The sequence below is a fragment of the Ambystoma mexicanum genome, chromosome 6q (assembly GCF_040938575.1).
Source record: "Ambystoma mexicanum isolate Mex_15411 chromosome 6q, UKY_AmexF1_1, whole genome shotgun sequence".
Lineage (NCBI taxonomy): Eukaryota > Metazoa > Chordata > Amphibia > Caudata > Ambystomatidae > Ambystoma > Ambystoma mexicanum.
In genome coordinates, this window is record NC_090937.1 from 489,876,337 (window position 1) to 489,894,316 (window position 17,980).

Here is a 17,980-nt window from a genome sequence, read left to right on the forward strand (position 1 = left end):
ATTTGTAGATGGCTTATAATGTTGTTGCCATTTGACAAATCTGCACACAAGTTTGCAGAAAGATAATAGACTGACCCTTCAATGTATGTGCAAAGTCTGAATGGATTTTGACAAGTGGGGGCTAAGTTATATGACTATTTTATGTATGTGCATTTTGACACTTTTCAATAAAGAAAACATGGACAGATTTGCAGCAAACTCGTTTTTGCAAGGACCTGAAAGCATGGTTTTGCAAATGTGTCCTGTGTTTTACTTTTTTGAAAGTGTCAAAAAGTAAATAGTGATATAACTTTGCTGCCTGGGCAGTGGGCCTGGCCCTCGGCAAGGAAATGTCTACTCTGATTTGCCTATTGGGGAATGCGGCATGGCTGAAGCCCATGCTCCATGGATTGTGGAAACTGGCCATGGCTGCAAGCCATGAGCACTGGCCATTGGTTACATTATGAGGGTATAGTGAACACTGGATTAGGATGCAGGGTAGGTGCAGTGGATAACGGGTGGTTTGGTGCGACTGGGATCATGGTTGAGCCTCATGCCCAAGACAATTCAATCATGACTTGCATCCCCATCATGTGCTGCTAATAACGACACACATTAGTATGCGTTGCAAAAAATATGTTTGTTAAAGGAGGTTTACAGTTCTTTCATGTATTTTAAGAGGAATTATTAAGAACCTATATACAGTGATGTAACATCATGAAACATTTTCACTCATAAAAACCTGTCAAATTCACAGAAAAAACGTTGTTAAGGTTAAGTTGCACTAATAACCTATGTACTCCTATGTCCTGTCCCCTTTCCTCCATACTTATGGGACATTCCTCCGTCCTGTTGGACGGGACCAGAGCACTTTGTAAAAGTATCAAAAAGTTTGCAAAATGTTTAGTCCTTCCTCTCTTTCTACGCGGGGTACTGCACGCGGCCGTAACCCCACCCATCATAGCTCCGCATCGCCCATCAGTCCCTTTCTCTGCTCGTTCGGGACTGGACGCCCTTGCATCTGCGGAAGAATGTCTTCGTTTTTTCCTCATCTCTGGCTCTCACTAGCGATCGCGTAGTAGTCTGTCTATGTCGTTTAAGCTAGACTTTCCAAATTGTACCTCGTGTCAGCGGCGCTTCGCGAAGGCGGACCCCCATCCTCTTTGTTTAGAGTGTTTGGGTCCCGATCACTGTTGGCACTCCTGTTTCTATTGCGATTCCCTTTCGGTCCGGGCACTTCAACGTCGGTTAGAGCGGTGGGAGGAGGTGTTTCAGCGCACTCCTCCTATGCATTTTCAATCCTTCATCGACGAAAAGAAGAAACACCCCTGAGGGTCTCCGTAAGGGGCCTGTGGGCACCGGAGTACACTCCGAGGCCCCTCCTGTGGGGGCTGCTTGTAGACCTAGTTCTACTGAGTCGTCAGGTACCGGACCTCGCTCCGAGGCCTCCTTATTGGCTTCCCTCAAAAGTACCGGGGTGCACCCCGAGGCCTCGGCTGGGCTTGGTGATACCGCACGTATGTTCGAGGCCCTCTATGAAAAGGCTTCTACCGGACTCGGGTCCGAGGTCTCTCAACAGTTTTGAGAGGCCTGGAAGGCCTTATCGGTGAAAGGTGTTTCTCACCGTTCCCGCTCTTGTGGCGACGCCAGAACCGTTGAGGGGGCAAGGAGTGAGTTTTTGAACTGAAGTTCCTCCTTTACCGGCAGTGCCAAGGTCCTTTCTGTGAAGGCTAGTTTGGCTATTGGTATGCCGCAGAAACATCCCAGGCCGCATAGTACCTACTCGGCCGAGGTTCCTTGTGTAAAGGCTAAAATGAAGACCCCTGATCCACCGGTGGGGACCCCTGCCTCACTTCCACACATACCGCAGTTCCCCTCAGGTGAAGGCAAAATGGCGGCGGTTCCTGCCACGACCACGGTGGCCATTTTGGGCGCTTCCCCTACAACTACGCCATCAACCTCAGGTGTAGGGATTGGTTCTGTGGGTGAACATAAGGTTCCTTGTGCGCATCCATTTCGCCCAGTTTACAATTGGACCGCTCGGATGCCCCTTCCACACATCTCGCTGCCTGTGGGTTCAGCACCCTTGATTTATGCCCCTGCTTGGCAACCCTCCCCTCTGCGTCCCTGGAATTATCCCCCTCATGAGAGGCCTTCTCCGGCAGCTCCAAAGCTTTCTCCGTAGGACGCTTTTTTTGGCAAGTTTCAGGTACTTATGCATACCGACCCCATGAGAGAGTATTTCAATGGTCTTTTTAGGGAGATATGCCCGCCTGCGCCTCCGGCTCCACCCGCGCCTCCGGTGATTCAGCTGGCGCTGCCTTTGCCTACAGTACCTCCCCCTATCCTTCCGCCCTTGCCTCCATTCTCCCCGGTGGACAAGGCGGTGCCCGACGTGGTTCAGCAGGGCCCTGACCTGTCGGATGATGCGCAGGGCGGTCAGGACAGCGAAGACCAGCCCCGCTCTATTAGAGCCTTTCACGACCGGGTGCTGGACATGATGTGTCTATTGGATGTTCCAGTGCCCGAGGCACCCGCTCCGCAGGAGGGTGTGCTTTCGGGGGCGTTCACCTTGTCTCCTTCGGAGCGTACCGGCCTGTTCTTGCAGAAGGATGTTTTGGCCGAGGTCCGTAGAGTCTGGGAGAAGCCACACTCTGGACTTTTCGTCAATAAGAAAATTGATGCGCGCTACAGGCTGCATTCTTCGGAAGAGGTGGCCCTAGCATCTTGTCTGCCACCCTCCTCCACGGTGATGGCTGCGGCCACTTAACAGTCCAGGCCTGCAGCATCCTCTTCTACGATGGCTACTCAGGTCCTGGGGAAAGAGGACAAGCTCCTCGACTCCCTTGGTAGGAAGATTTTTGCTAACTCAGCCCTGCAGCTGCGGCAGGCCAATGCAGAACTGGTGTTAGCGGGGGCGATGATGAAGATGTGGAAAGGTCTGTCGGAGTTCGAGGAGTTCATTCCGATTGAGAAGCTGAATGACTTTAAGGCGGGACTGTCGGATGCCAGGGTCTTGGCCCAGGATCTGCTGGAGGCCGCGGCTCATCACGTGGACACTTTGGCTCGGGGCCTTATGCTTGGAGTTGATACCTCTCGGCAGGCTTGGTTACACGCCACCAAGTTCTCAAAGGAGGTGCAGGACAAAGTGTTGGACCTGCTGTTTGACGGTAAGGAGCTTTTTGATTCCTCAACGGATGTGGAGCTGCCCAAAACGAAGGACAGTACCCAGACAGCCAAGTCCTTGTCCGTCCTGGTTAAAACCCCTTTTAGGACCCAGAGACCATTGTCGCAAAGCCGGCCCTCCTCTGGTTTTAGGGGGTTTCTAGATCAGAAATCCCACAGAGTGGATACCCCTTTGGGAAATTCCCGCCGGAGGCAGCAACGGACTCGGTTTTTCTCCCGCTCCTCAGCCTCCTCCTCGGGTTCAGGTGGTAACACCACTGAAAAACCTGCCAAATGAGGGTTCTCCGCGCTCGCACGAGACCCCGGTGGGAGGACGCATTGCGTCTCATTGGGAGGCGTGGCAGACCATCACGAGGACCAGTGGGTCTTGTCAGTCGCTTGGGCAGGCTTCCGCTTACCCTTGCCCCCTACCCCACCCTTCAACCCTCCTTTCAGCAGTCGGGGTCGTCCTCCCTCAAAGCCAAGGTTCAGAAGTTGCTGGACCGCAGAGCTATGGAACCCGTTCCCCTAGGGGAGCGAGGGGAGGACTTCTACAGAATGGCAGATCTGTTGGCCACGTGTCAGATGTTTGCGCAGTGGGAGAGCATGTCGGCCTGGTGGTTCCAGAGGCTTCTGGGCCTCATGGCCTCGTGTGTTTTGGCTCTACCTCTCGCTCATCTCAAGATGAGGCGGACTCAGATGGCTCTTCAGAGTTCTTGGCGTCAGGCTGTGAATCCGGACTCCAAGTTGATATTGATTCCGGCTTCCATGAGAGTGGACCTGGAGTGGTGGTCGTCTCTCAGCAACCTGTCGGTGGTTGCGGGTCTTCAGGACCCAGCCCCGATGGTAACGGTCACGACGGACTCCTCCCTTCTGTGGTGGGGTGCGACGTTGGATATTCTTCAGGTCTCTGACCTTTGGTCTCCTCAGGACAAGTTCCTTCACATAAATCATCTGGAGCTTCTGGCGATTTTCCTAGCGCTCAAGGCGTTCAGACCAGTCATTGCCAACAAGGTGGTCCATATCCGCACGGACAATGTTGTGTCAATGTATTACCTCAACAAGCAAGGGGGCACCAAGTCTCAGCTGTGGACTTGTCCATCCAGATATGGGAGTGGGCAGTTTTTCATGGTGTCTGGCTGGTAGCAGTACACATCCTGGGCCAGCTGAACATCACGGCAGACGCCCTCAGTCGGCGGACAATGGTCAGCTACGAGTGGGAACTGAAGGCCTCTCATGGATTTGGGGCACTCCGGAGGTGGACCTCTTCGCAACATCGGCAAACAAGAAACTTCCTCTGTATGCCTCCAAAATTGGTCTGGGAGCCTCCTCTCTGGGAAATGCGCTCGAGATTCCTTGGCACAACATGAGGGCCTATGCTTTCCCACCTCTGCCTCTGTTTCATCGGGCGTTTTGCAAGCTGAAGAACACAGTGAACTGTTCTCTTCTGCCATAGCCGCGTGGTGGTCCGCCAGTTTCTGGTTCTCAGAACTTCAGCACCTGTCAGTGTGTGCACCGATCAGGCTACCGGTGAGTCCCGATCTGCTTCACCAAGGGGATAAACAGCTGTGGCACACCTCCCCACAATTGTTCAGCTTGGCGGCATGGTGCCTGAGTTCAGGTCCTTAGAATATCTCAACCTGTCTGCTGATAACATGCACATTATTAAGGCAGCCAGGAAACCCTCAACAAGGTCTCAGTATAGAAGCGAATGGCTTTGGTTCTGTCATTGGTGCTTAGACAAACAGCTGGACCCAAGGGCGGCTACGATTGACACTGTGCTTTCCTTCGTATCCCACCTAGCAGAGTCGGGCATTCACGTTCTGTCATGCAGAACTTATCTTTCGGCGGTATCCGCCTACCTATCTACAGACCAATGCTCTTACTCTCTGTCTAATCCAGTGATTAAGAGACATTTCGCGGGTTTGACGCGCCTTTATCCCCCGGTTTGCAAATAAACGCACCCGGTGTGGGATCTGAATGTGGTCCTTACGGCGTTGTGCCATAAACCGTTCAAACCGATGGCCACAGTGGACCTCAAGCACCTTTCGTGGAAGGTGTCTTTTCTGGTTGCCATTACTTCAGCAAGGCATGTGAGTGAGCTCCAGGCTTTGTCGGTGGAGCATCCCCTCTTGGTTTTCCACAAGGATAAGGTGGTCCTACAGACAAATCCTTCTTTCCTGCCGAAGGTGGTCTCTGATTTCCATCTGAACCAGTCAATCTCCCTGCTGGTCTTTTTTCCGAACCCTGCTTCAGAAGCAGAAAGGGATCTGCATTGTTTGGATGTTAGAAGTGCTCTTAAGGTCTATCTGGACAGAACATCCGAATTTAGGAGCTCTTCTCAACTGTTGTAACCTTTGGTAATCCACAAGGTAAACAGGCCTCTAAGGCGACTATCTCCAGATGGATCACTGCCTGTATTACGGAGTCTTACACTGTCCAAGGACTGCAGCCTCCTAAAGGTATTCATGCACACCTGGTGCGGGGCAAGGCAGCCGCAGTTGCCTTTCAAAAATATGTCCCCTGGGATACCATCGCAAGGCGGCTACTTGGCCCTCCCCATCTGCCTTTTGTAAACATTATTGTCTAGACCTGAGGTCCAGATCTGATGCTCAGTTTGACCAGGCTGTGCTGAAGAACCTTTTTCAATAAGGGGTTTTCCATCCACCCCGTAGTTCCTGTGAGGAGGGCTTGGGAATCTCCGATAAGTATGGAGGAAAGGGGACGGGACGTAGGAGTATAACCAGGTTACTCACCGTAGTGACCACCTTACTCCTAGTCCATAGTCCCCTTTTCTCTATACCCCCGCCCGCCGTCCCCTTTAATAAGGTTGCTCTGTTATTGCTTAAAGGTCTCTGACTTGGCGATAGAAAAGGACTGATGGGCGATGCGCGGGGCAGAGCTATGATGAGCGGGGTTACGGCTGTGTGCAGTACCCCGTGTAAAAAGAGAGGAAGGACTAACATTTTTGCAAAATTTGGGATGCTTTTATAAAGTGTTCCAGTCCCGTCCCACAGGACGGAAAAATGTCCCATAAGTATGGAGGAAAGGAGACTATGGACTATGAGTAAGGTGGTCACTACGGTGAGTAACCTGGTTCAAATTCAGTATTCAGTCAAAAAACTTTGTTAAAAGGACGTTATGGTTAAGATGCACTAATAAAAACCTATGAAATTCAGTGAAAAAACGTTGTTAAAGAGACGTTATGATTGCAAGTAAAACTGAAAAAACCCTTGAAAATCGCCAGTTATGATAAACTTAGCAACCATAACTCGCGCCACCTCCATGCACTGCAAAGACTAACACCCAAGACATCAAAGATAACATCACAAATGTCATTGATGACATCACATATGAAATTAATTTTGATTAAAAAAGTCTCTAAGAGGAGTTGTGTTTATAATGTTAGTAACAAGATGTCAGTGGTGATCAGGAGACCTATTATGAACTACTTAATGTATTAAAGAATGTACTCATCTGAACAAAACATGATATTGGAGTGTTGTTGAGGCAGGAACCTAATTATACATACACATTGGCAATGGCTGCAGCATGCACTATATAGTACAATATTTTTAATCTGGTAATTTGGATAGTAAAATATTTAATGGTATTTTATGATAGCTTTTAGTTATAATGAACATGGAATTAATTGCGAATAGCTAATAATTCAAGACTTACCTACATACTTGTGTTTCTATAAACAATACATATGAAGACCTACAATGCATACAAATCTGAGGCACATACAGGGAAACTTCACCACCAAAAAAGTACAGTGACATTAGACTTTATAATGAAGCACACAAATCAATTGTGTGTTTTAGGCTTGGTTATTTTCCCATATATGTGCACCATGAACTGAGGCCAAATGCTAAGGAAAGTGCTTTACAATATACAACATACAACAAGGTTAATGGGCCTCATTACACGGATGGCGGTAAGGGTTTACCGGTACCGGTAAGGGTACCAGTGCTGGTAAACCCTTACCGCCTTACTACGAGGTCCCTGGTTTTACCAGCCGTTAAGGACGGGACCCGCAAAGGGACCTTGGAGGTAATTACGGTACCACAATTTGCGGTATCGTAATTACCGCCTTCCCCATTCCCATTGAGCCCTATGGGGGCAAAAATGGGAATGGGGAAGTGCCATGGTGAATGGGGAATTACTGCCCCCACACACCTTGGAATAGGGCGGTAATTCTGCCATTCACCATGGCGGACTCGGTAAAATACCGGCGGTAACCATGGCGCTAATAGCGCCATGGTTACCGCCGTCCGTGTAATGAGGCCCAATGTCTAAATATGTAGCACCTTTTGATTTGTAAAATTGTCTCTATAATTGAACCAAACCACGTGGCCTAGATATGCCTATGAACAAAAAGAAGTGGCCCAAATATGCAATGTCATCGGTGATGTCATCAATGAAATTCGTGATGTTATCTTTGATGTCCTGGGTGTTAGTTTTAGCAGTGCACGGAGGTGGCGCGAGTTATGGTTGCTTAGCTTACCATAACTGTCGAATTTCAATGGTTTTTCGGTTTTACTTGTAACCATAACGTCTCTTTTACAACGTTTTTTCATTGAATTTCATGGCTTTTGTTAGTACAACTTTGTCCCTTTAACAAATCAGTGCCCTTTAAAAAAATCAGTGAATATATGTTTATGTATATACTGATTTTTTTTAACTTGCCAGTGTTCTGGCGACTAAAATATATATTTCTGAGGCTTGTGGAATCTGCTTAGATCACATGCTGTGCATAGGCCGACATCTAGTGGAAGCTGCGGAGTATTACAGTTTGTTTTTCGAAACTCGAAAATGGGCGTCGACACAGGGCGTGCCAGTAATACTATCCCTAGTGTGACGTCCACTGTAGCCAAGATCCCTCACGTGTCTAGGATCCTCAGATTGTTTTTTTCCGCCATACTGGTCGGAAGCATTTTGCGGAGTCCCCTGGCCTTAGCCATACTTTTGCCAAAATATTGATTAATTTACATCCTTCCCCATCCCAACGTCGAACTTCGACACTCGACGCCGGCTGTAGAAGAAATCGACCGCCGGCTGCTGCACGACGGATTTGGGCCTCGGAAGGCCTCTGGCCTCGGCCCGGGCCTTGGAAGGCCTCTGGCCTCGGCACTGCAAGTAGGGAGAGTGGGGGGTTGGACATACTCTACACTCTTGGTATATAGGTACACCTTATACATTTCCTACACTTAACAGCCCGCTGCCTCAAGGTGCATATGGAGGGTACCCCTTTTCAATTCTGCCCCAAGTGCAATCGCAAATACCCTTGGGTCGACAGGCACGCCACGTGCAATTTCTGCTTGCCGAGGGACCACCCCGAAGCGAACTGCAGAACGTGTAGTAGGTTTAAACCTAAGACACTTAAGGACCGTTCGACGAAGCGTTGGGCCCACCGCGCCAGGCAGGCGGCCACGGCAGTGGAGGGCGCCTTCAGCGATGGCAGCGACGCTGTGCTTTCGGACGGCGAGGGCCTTACGACGTCGAAAGACAGCCGAGCGCAGGTCCCCGACCTCGGAAGGTCGTCCGACAGGGCGGCTATGGGGAAGACCCCCGGCGACACAGGCGCTTCACACACCACCCACACTAAACACACGAAGTCCAACCGAGACTCGACGACGTCGAGTTCTCGGAAAGAGGCACAAACAGAACAGTCCGAATCGGTGTCCTCTGGGCGTTCGAGATCGAGATCGCCGCATGACTCCAGGCAATCATCCACTCTTGCCAAGAGTGCCTCGCTCCCTAGGCTAACAGAAGTTCGATGGTCGGAAGACGAAGACGACTTCCACCCCCAGGCCGCACTCCAGGAGTCGGAGCCCGCAGACAAGATCAGCGCGGCCCCACGTTCGAAGGACAGGGACTCTACCCCTGATCCTCAGAGCCAGGCGTCGAAAACCTCCGGAGCCACAAAGGGACAGGGAAAACACTTTTCCACTCACAGGGAGGAGGGAAAACAGCAGAAGAAGCAGCCTCTGCACTCTTCCACACCTGTGAAACACTCCACTCCTCCTAGACAGGCAGACAAGACCAGGTCTGCTGATATTTCAAAAACCAGCAAATCTACTCGAGGTAAATCTCCAAAACTTTCTGAGAGAGTCATTCCCAGTTCCAAAAAATGGTCCAGTGATGTCATAGATAGGGTCATGTCAAGGATGTCTTCTTTGGCAGACTTTTACAATAAAAATCCAGACCATTTCCTTTCATATGATCCACAAGGGGCTACACCCTCAGGCTCTAATGATCCTATCCCCCCGAGTAAGAAGCCCCGGTTTGAGACACCGATGAGGTCTACAGACCCCTTCGAGGTACAACCATACTCACGGCCATACTCACTGTATCAAGGAGAGACTTCCTTTGGTGAGGACCAAGATTTTGGCATGGTAGAAGAGCAAACCGGGACGGGCTACTATGGGGACGATGAGGACCAAGAAGAGGAAGAGGAAGACCCTGAAACCTACAGAGTAGATTCCCCAGTAGAGAAGGAAGCCCCGGTTACCGAGTCCCCTGTCGATAACCAACCCCTCCTGAACGAGGTTCTCGCACGTGCAGCAGAACATTTCCATATCGCCACCCACGGTGTCCAGGAAGAGAGGGACTTCGCCGAGGAGTTAGTGGGAGAAAGGAGGCCTGTTGCCCAGACCATCCCTATCCTTAAGTCTATTCAGCGAAGAATAGACCCGTCCCTGGTGAACCCGAACCTCACCAGAGCAGTCAATCCCAGAGTTGAAAAACATTTCAAGGCAGCCCAGTCTGACCCTCTCTATATTAGAGGACATCTGAAGCCAGACTCCCTGGTTGTCACCAACACTCGTAAGAGGGCTGGAACACCCTTGTCATCGTCCGAAGGTCCTCCAGGCGAGGAGAGCAAAAAACTATATGGTTTCGGCAGGAAAGTAGCCTCAACGTCCGCCTATCAGGCAAGGATTGCAAACTCCACCACCCTGTTGGTCAGCTACAACTGCCATCAGTAGGAAGAAGTCGCGGCACTCATAGCCTCTGCACCAGAACCCTTAAAGGGCCAGTTAGCACGAATTTCCGCAGAGGGTAGAGCCGTGTCTGGTTTCATTTTAAAAGCAACTTTTGACGCTGCGGACAACGCAGGCAGATTGATAGCAGAAGGTACTGTTATCAAGAGACATGCGTGGTTATAGCAGTCCATTGTTGGACAAACCGGTGGAAGCCGATCTGTTGTTTGGTAAGGCGGTCGAGGACGCGCTGAAGAATGCCAAGGACGAATACGAGACACTCAAGTCCCTTGGCCAGTTAACCAAAAAAAACCCTAACCAGAGAGGGAATAGTAATTTTCGTCGCCCACACAGCCAAAATTCCCAGAGAGGATCTAACTATTCCCAGGGGCAGGGCACACAGTGGAACAACAACAGCCAACAGTCTACCCAGGGTTACGGCAGGGGTAATAGGAGAGGACGTGGTAAAGGCAGAGGCAGCCCCAGTAAAGGAGGCGGCACGCCTCCACCAAAGCAGTGATGCTCAGTTCAGGGTCCCTTCTCACGCAACCCCAGTAGGGGGACGCATTTCCAACTTCACCCAGGCTTGGGAAGGGATCACATCAGACAGATGGGTGCTGTCAACAGTATCCACAGGGTACTGTATAGAACTACTGCAGCGTCCCCGGAACCATCCTCCATTACAAAGAGTACACTCTTTAGAACATCAGAAGATTCTCCTCAAGGAGATCGCCATTCTGCTAGCAAAGGACGCGATAGAACTCGTCCCAGGACACTAGGTACACAAGGGTATTTATTCAACTTACTTCCTTGTGCCAAATAAAGATTTGACAATGCGCCCAGTATTGGACTTACGGCCTGCCAACAAGTATGTCAAGCCCCAAAAGTTTCGTATGACTACGCTACAAGAGGTAATCCCCCTCCTAAAAAAAGGGGGATTACATGGCAACCTTGGATATGAAAGATGCCTATTTTCATATTTCCATGTTCCCAGCGCACAGAAAGTACTTGCGCTTCAAGGTGGACAGTCAGCACTACCAATTCAAGGTACTGCCCTTCGGGATAGCTTCGGCACCAAGGGTATTCACCAAGGTACTGGCGGTGGCGGCTGCACACCTACACAGGGAGGCAATCCCGGTGTACCCTTATCTGGACGACTGGCTCATAACAGGGGAAACCCCAGTAATTTGCAGGACAAACATTCAAAGGACTATCGACCTCCTCCACGAATTAGGCTTCTCAATCAATGAGAAAAAGTCAAGCCTGGTGCCAAGCACCTCCAAACAGTTCCTATGAGCAATCCTAGATACTCAAGAGGGGTTGACCTTTCCTTCAGAGGAAAGAATTCGGAATATACTACTGCAAATTCCGCAATATCAGTCCGGTCACCAAATAACGGTACGCAAAGCAATGCGTTTGCTGGGCATGATGGCGTCATGTATTTACCTGGTCCCCCACGCGTGCCTGCGCATGCGTCCCATGCAGGAATGGTTGGCGAAACAGTGGTCTCAGGCAAGTGGTCAGTGGGACGATCTAGTGGTACTTTCGCCAACACTAGTACAAAGCATTCACTGGTGGGCAAGAGAGAATCTTGCACAGGGAAAACCCTTTTACGATCCCGAAGTACAGGCAGTAGTCACTACCGATGCATGTCTGACGGGGTGGGGAGCTCACCATTTCCACCACACAGCTCAGGGTCTCTGGTCTCCCTCAGTGGCCAAGAACCACATCAACCTGCTAGAGCTTCTGGCAGTATTCAGAGCGCTTCAAGCGTTCGAGCCCCACCTACTAAACATGTCAGTGCAAATCCGGACGGACAGCACAACAGCCATGTTCTACCTGAACAAGCAAGGAGGGACTGTTTCGGCAAATCTGTCCAAGCTTGCCCAGAAAATCTGGATATGGGCACTCAGACGGAACATCTTCCTGTCATCACAACACGTTCCAGGGGAGCTCAATTACCTAGCGGATGCTCTGAGCAGAGACTCCCTCCCAGAGGAACACGAATGGGTTCTACACAGAGAGGTCGTAGAAGATATCTTCTCTCAGTGGGGTTTCCCCACTATAGACTTATTCGCCACAAGCGAAAACAGACAATGCCCAGGATTTGCATCCAGGTTCCCCCAACCAGACTCCCAGGGGAACGCCCTGTGGATGAACTGGTCAGGGATGTTTGCGTACGCTTTTCCACCAACTCCTCTCATCAGGAAGGTGGTGAACAAGATGAACAGAGAGTCGATGACGCTCGTCCTAGTTGCTCCCATGTGGGCAAGACAACCGTGGTTCCCACACCTACGCAGGATGGCGGTGTGCGAGCCCATCAAACTTCCAGCCTGGTACAACCTACTGCCCCAGCACCAAGGTCAAACAGTGCATCAGCAACCCAACTCAATGAACCTGGCAGCATGGCTCCTGAGGTCATAGAGTTTGGACATCTCAATTTACCACAGAGGTGTATGGACATCCTAAAGGAATCTAGGAAACCAAACACAAGGCACTGTTACTTTGACAAGTGGAAGAGATTCGTTATCTGGTGCCAGAGTAGACAAATCAACCCAGTTGATTGCACTCCTTCCACTATTGTTACATACATGCTCCACCTGCTAGATGCAGGATTGGTTTTTAACTCACTGAAAGTACACCTGGCAGCCCTGTCGGCATACACCACTTCCCATAACAAGGTCTCGTGGTGGAAAGTACCAGTAGTTAAAGCCTTCATGGAAGGAGTAAAGAGACTTCACCCTCCTATTTCAAACCCACCACCAGGGTGGGACCTTAATGTGGTGCTATCTAAGCTCATGGGCCCCCCTTTCGAGCCCATGCATAAAAGCAGTCTCAAACACCTGACTTATAAAACGGCTTTCTTAGTAGCTATTACTTCTATAAAAAGGGTCAGTGAAATTCAGGCTCTGTCAGTGCAGGATCCCTTCTTTACTGTCCATAAAGACAAACTGGTTTTACGCACACACCCTTGGTTCTCACCTAAGTTTATATCTAAATTCCACGTAAACCAGTCCATCGAGCTTCCGGCTTTCTTCCAGGACCCTCAAAGCTCGGCTGAGGTGAAACTACACACCCTAGATGTGCGTAGGGCGGTCCTCTACTATGTAAATAAAACCAGACCGCTAAGGAAAACAGATCAACTGTTTGTCTCCGTAGCTACAGGCAGAGAGGGGGATCGCGTCTCTAAAGGTGCCATCTCGAAGTGGATTATTAACTGTATCCAGCTGTGTTACTCACTCTCTGAAAGAACTCTGCCTTTCACGCCAAGAGCCCACTCTACTAGAGGCATTGGGGCCACTCTGGCTTTCATTGCAAATGTACCCCTTGACACCATTTGCAAAGCAGCTACTTGGAGCTCTATTCACACTTTTACTCAGCATTACTGCATTGACACCCATTCCAAGGCAGATACACAAGTGGGACAAGCGGTTCTAAGACACTTATTTGCTCATGACCCTTCTCACATCCCACCTCCTTCTTCAGGTACTGCTCGCTAATCTATGCACAGCATGTGATCTAAGCAGATTCCACAAGCCTCAGAAGGGATACATTACTCACCGTAATCGTTTTTCTGATGCTTGTATCTGCTTAGATTCACATGCGACCCACCCTTCCTCCCCTCTGAGAGAAGGCGCATGGTTGCTTGTAGTTTTACCTTTCTATCTATCTGCTTGGATTATCTGTACTCGCGCTACTCCTCATGCTACCTCATGTCAGAAAAAATACAATCTGAGGATCCTAGACGCGTGAGGGATCTTGGGTACAGTGGACGTCACACTAGGGATAGTATTACTGGCACGCCCTGTGTCGACGCCCATTTTCGAGTTTCGAAAAACAAACTGTAACACTCTGCAGCTTCCACTAGATGTCGGCCTATGCACAGCATGTGAATCTAAGCAGATACAAGCATCAGAAATATGATTACGGCGAGTAATGTATCCCATATATTTTAGTCGCCAGAACACTGGTAAGTTCGAATTGCACTCCCAGCCAAAATATCAAAATGTGGCAGCCATTTTAGTCGCCAGAACACTGGTAAGTTCGAATTGCACTCCCAGGCAAAATATCAAAATTTGCCAGCCATCTGCCAAGTAAAACAGCAGCACCATAGAGCCAGAAAGATGAAGTTAAAATCTTTTCTTTATTCAGTTTAACGAAATGTTAAAAACGCTATCTAGCTCCAAAGCAGTGCCAAGGAGGCAGCAATAAAAGCTGATGCGTTTCGCGACACCTAGTCGTTTGATCACATAGCTTAGTCATTGCTTGTCTGCCTATTTAACACGTGTGTTCAGAACACAATAGAAAGAGAAATGGGTCTCTTATTTTCGTTCCTTCTTCGTTGTTCCATGTCTACGTCCATTACAGACATTGGGACTCATTATAAGTTTGCCGGTCTGGGAACTATGGTACCGTTAAGCTTGCTGGTACCATAGTTCCCGGACCGGCAAACTACGAGTTCTGCTCACGGGTGCCTTTTCGGCCGCCAGCCCTTATGGGTCTCAAATGGGAATTTGGGAAGAATATTTTCCGGCGCCCAGGAATGGGCGATTACCGGGTCCGGCAAGGCCATAATAACCCGGTAATTGCCCATTCCTGGGCTCTGGAAAAATAAATATACCAGCGGCAGCCGTTCGTGTTTTACAGGCACTGCTACCGCCAGGGTCATAATGACCCCAATTGTCCCTTAGTAGTGTCTACACCATGGTAAGCGCTAACAAAAACTTGCGCCGTACACAAAGGATAAATGAACCATATGTGTGAACAGAAAGGTACGCATAACATCGACCACATAGTCGCAAATGTCTCCTGATTCACCATCACATAATCATAATTCATGATTAAAAATTCACTTTGGATTGACTGAGTCTGTGAAATAAGTTTACATCTAATATGCAATGTGACATTACTACGTGCATGAGGGCAATCCGATTTCTCAGGTCTTATCAGTGCAAGTGCATTATTTACCCTAAGCAATTATAGGAGCAATGTGGCGAAAGATAATAATCTTCGCAGTATCAGATTTCCTTCCTAGTGTCAGTGAAATGTTTAAAGTGCAATCCATCCTGTCTAAGCATTCATTATAGCCACAGTGGCAATATTGCCTCCCAATGTCTCACATCGAAGCTAGGTACCACTTGATTGTTATCAATGTTAAAATGCAGAATTGAACGTGGGACAATTATATACAATATATGCTTAAGTCTATGCGGGAATGCCCAACGTATCACAACATCGTGCTGTAACACAATAAGACTTGTACCAAGTGTGTATCTTACACAATAAAAACCATGATGTATGTCTGGGTGCTTCGAACATCTCAAATGTTCAGGGCCATCCATGACTATTTTTGAATTACAGGGTTGGTGAAAAACAGTTTTTGGATGGCTTATAACGTTTCTACATGAAAACTAAAAAACAAACTCCTAAATATTTCAACATTTCTATTTTAAAATTAATATAATTCTTGTGCTGACCCTGAATGGTTCTGCAAGGTTTGGTGCTGTTTTGCCAAGAGTGAGCAAAAGTCGAGGGTGGTGTGGGGGTCCCAAAATATTTGAAAGGCTTATAAATGTAGTGCCATTTGACGAATCTACACACAAGTTAGCAAAAATATTTTAGACACAGAATTGAATGGATTTGCAAAGTTTGGTGCGATTTTGTCAAGAGGGGTCAACATTAGAGGGGGGGTCTCAACATGTGTAGATGTCTTATAATGTTGTTGCCATTTGACAAATCTGCACACAAGTTTGCAGAAAGATTATAGACCGCATTATAGCTTTGTGCATGTTAAATGCATCCTCGGTTAACTGGCGTAATCCCAGTCTATTCTTAGTACCAGATGCATGTCTATTGCAACCTGGACCCCTAAGAATAGTGACACATTATCCTTCTATGGGCCTATTCTAAAGTACTCGGTGCGTGTGGCATAACAAATCGATCCCAAACTCTCTGGAGTGTTGCACGGATGTACAAGCACCCTTGGTAAAGTGCATAGTGCGAACATAGCTAATCTGATGTTTCCACTAGTAGCAACATAACTGACATTACTTTCTTAAAGTGCTCAATGCAAATGGCATAGCGAGTCCATCCCAAACTGGCCGTAGTGCTGCAACAATGTACAAACACCCGTAGTAAAGTGCTTAGTGCTCATATAGCTTTTCCAAAGCTTCCACAGATAGCAACATCACTAGCAAACACTTTACGCGTGAACTTAGCAGCCACCCTATTGAGCATATAGTGCTTATACAAATTGCCAAATGCAACAAATGGTAACGGTATTCCATGACGTGGAAAATACAAGTTATAGCAAACTGATGTCCCAAATACCTAAAGGGCATAGTGCATACCTGCTGGTGCCCTCACCCTGAGAAAACACAAGCCTGAAAGTGCATAGTGCATACCTGATGAAGACACATCCTGAGCACATAGGGATAAGATTCACATGCTGCAGAACAGTGCTTTTAGGTTGACAAAAAAGCGACGCAGTCATGCAATACTATGACTGTAGCTGGTAGAAGATGTTGCACTAGGGGCAGGGTGCCGAGTGGTATACTCCACCTACCCAGCAACTGTAATGGAAATGCATCCACATTAAATCAGTACGGTATAAATTGCCACGCAATGCAAGAATACAGGTGCTAACCACTTGCTCCAAAGTGCTAGATGATCACCTAGACAGTCAATTTGTGAGGTCAACCACCTCATTCACGAAATAGCATAATACAGGATATTCTGACATACTGGACACACAAATGCTACTTCATAGTCAGACATAAGTCTAACAATTAAAAACGAATAAACAAATTTTAAAAGGAAATAACAAGATTCCTTAGAGAAAAGAAAATACAAGAAAACAAAGGAAAATGCAGTAAATTAACAATGTTCATTACATCAGAGGCTTGTCACATTGTGCAGGATACTAATCATCCCCCCCTTGTTTAGTCACATGCAGGGTTTTCATACGCCTAAAAATGTGTACAACTCTTTGTCTACATTGTGTATTATTGGATTCTTGGTTTCAAAGTCCAAAATACATCTGGTTTCCTGCCGACACAACATGAATTCCCTATCGCGGTGCAAGGACTACTCCGTGTATCCCAGAAGTGTTTCCCCATGGGATATGTGCCATCATGATTTTTAATCGCACGTACATGTTGCAAAATGCAGACCTTCAACTTGCGTTTGGTGCTCCCAATGTACCACTTGTTGCATGTGCATTTAAGGATGTATACCACAAAATCAGATTCACAAGTGATCTTATTATTGATTTGGATGGTGGTATTCAAAATGGGATGTTGATATGAAGTACAATTATTAGCATATTTGAACATTATACATGTGGTACATTTATGGAACCCCAAAGTAGCCTTGTTGAGCCATGTATGTCCTGCATTAGAATGTTCATCCTCCATGAAACTGCTGACTAAAGTATCCTTGAAGGATTTGTTCTTGCAATAACACACATTGGGATAAATCCCTAGACCATGATTCAGATCCGGGTCCGCCTTTAGTATTTTCCAATGATGTCTATGAATAGAGTCACTGAAGTTCCATAATTGAGTATAAGACGTGGGACATCTTTGTCTTCTGACATGTCATTCTTTGATCGATTGTTCAATAGGAGTAATGTTTTATCACACTTCCAGGCTTTGATATAAGCTCTTTCATTAATCCTTTTGGGGTATGCTTGTTGAAAAAATCCCCATGCATTGATGTGGCTTTCCCTGTAAAAAGCTTCTAATTTAGAACAATTTCTCCGTAGTCTTATGAACTCCCCATACGTAATACTCCAAATCAGATTCTTGGAATGACAGCTTGTAGCGTGTAAAGGAGTATTTGCTCCTGTA

At 47.9% G+C, this 17,980-nt stretch overlaps 1 protein-coding gene across 1 annotated transcript in view; it reads left to right on the forward strand.

Annotated features, from left to right (window-relative positions):
- Nucleotides 1-17,980, forward strand: part of ALPK1 (alpha kinase 1) — a 642,651-nt gene that overhangs the window by 585,641 nt on the left and 39,030 nt on the right. The gene's annotated exons all lie outside the window — the stretch shown is intronic.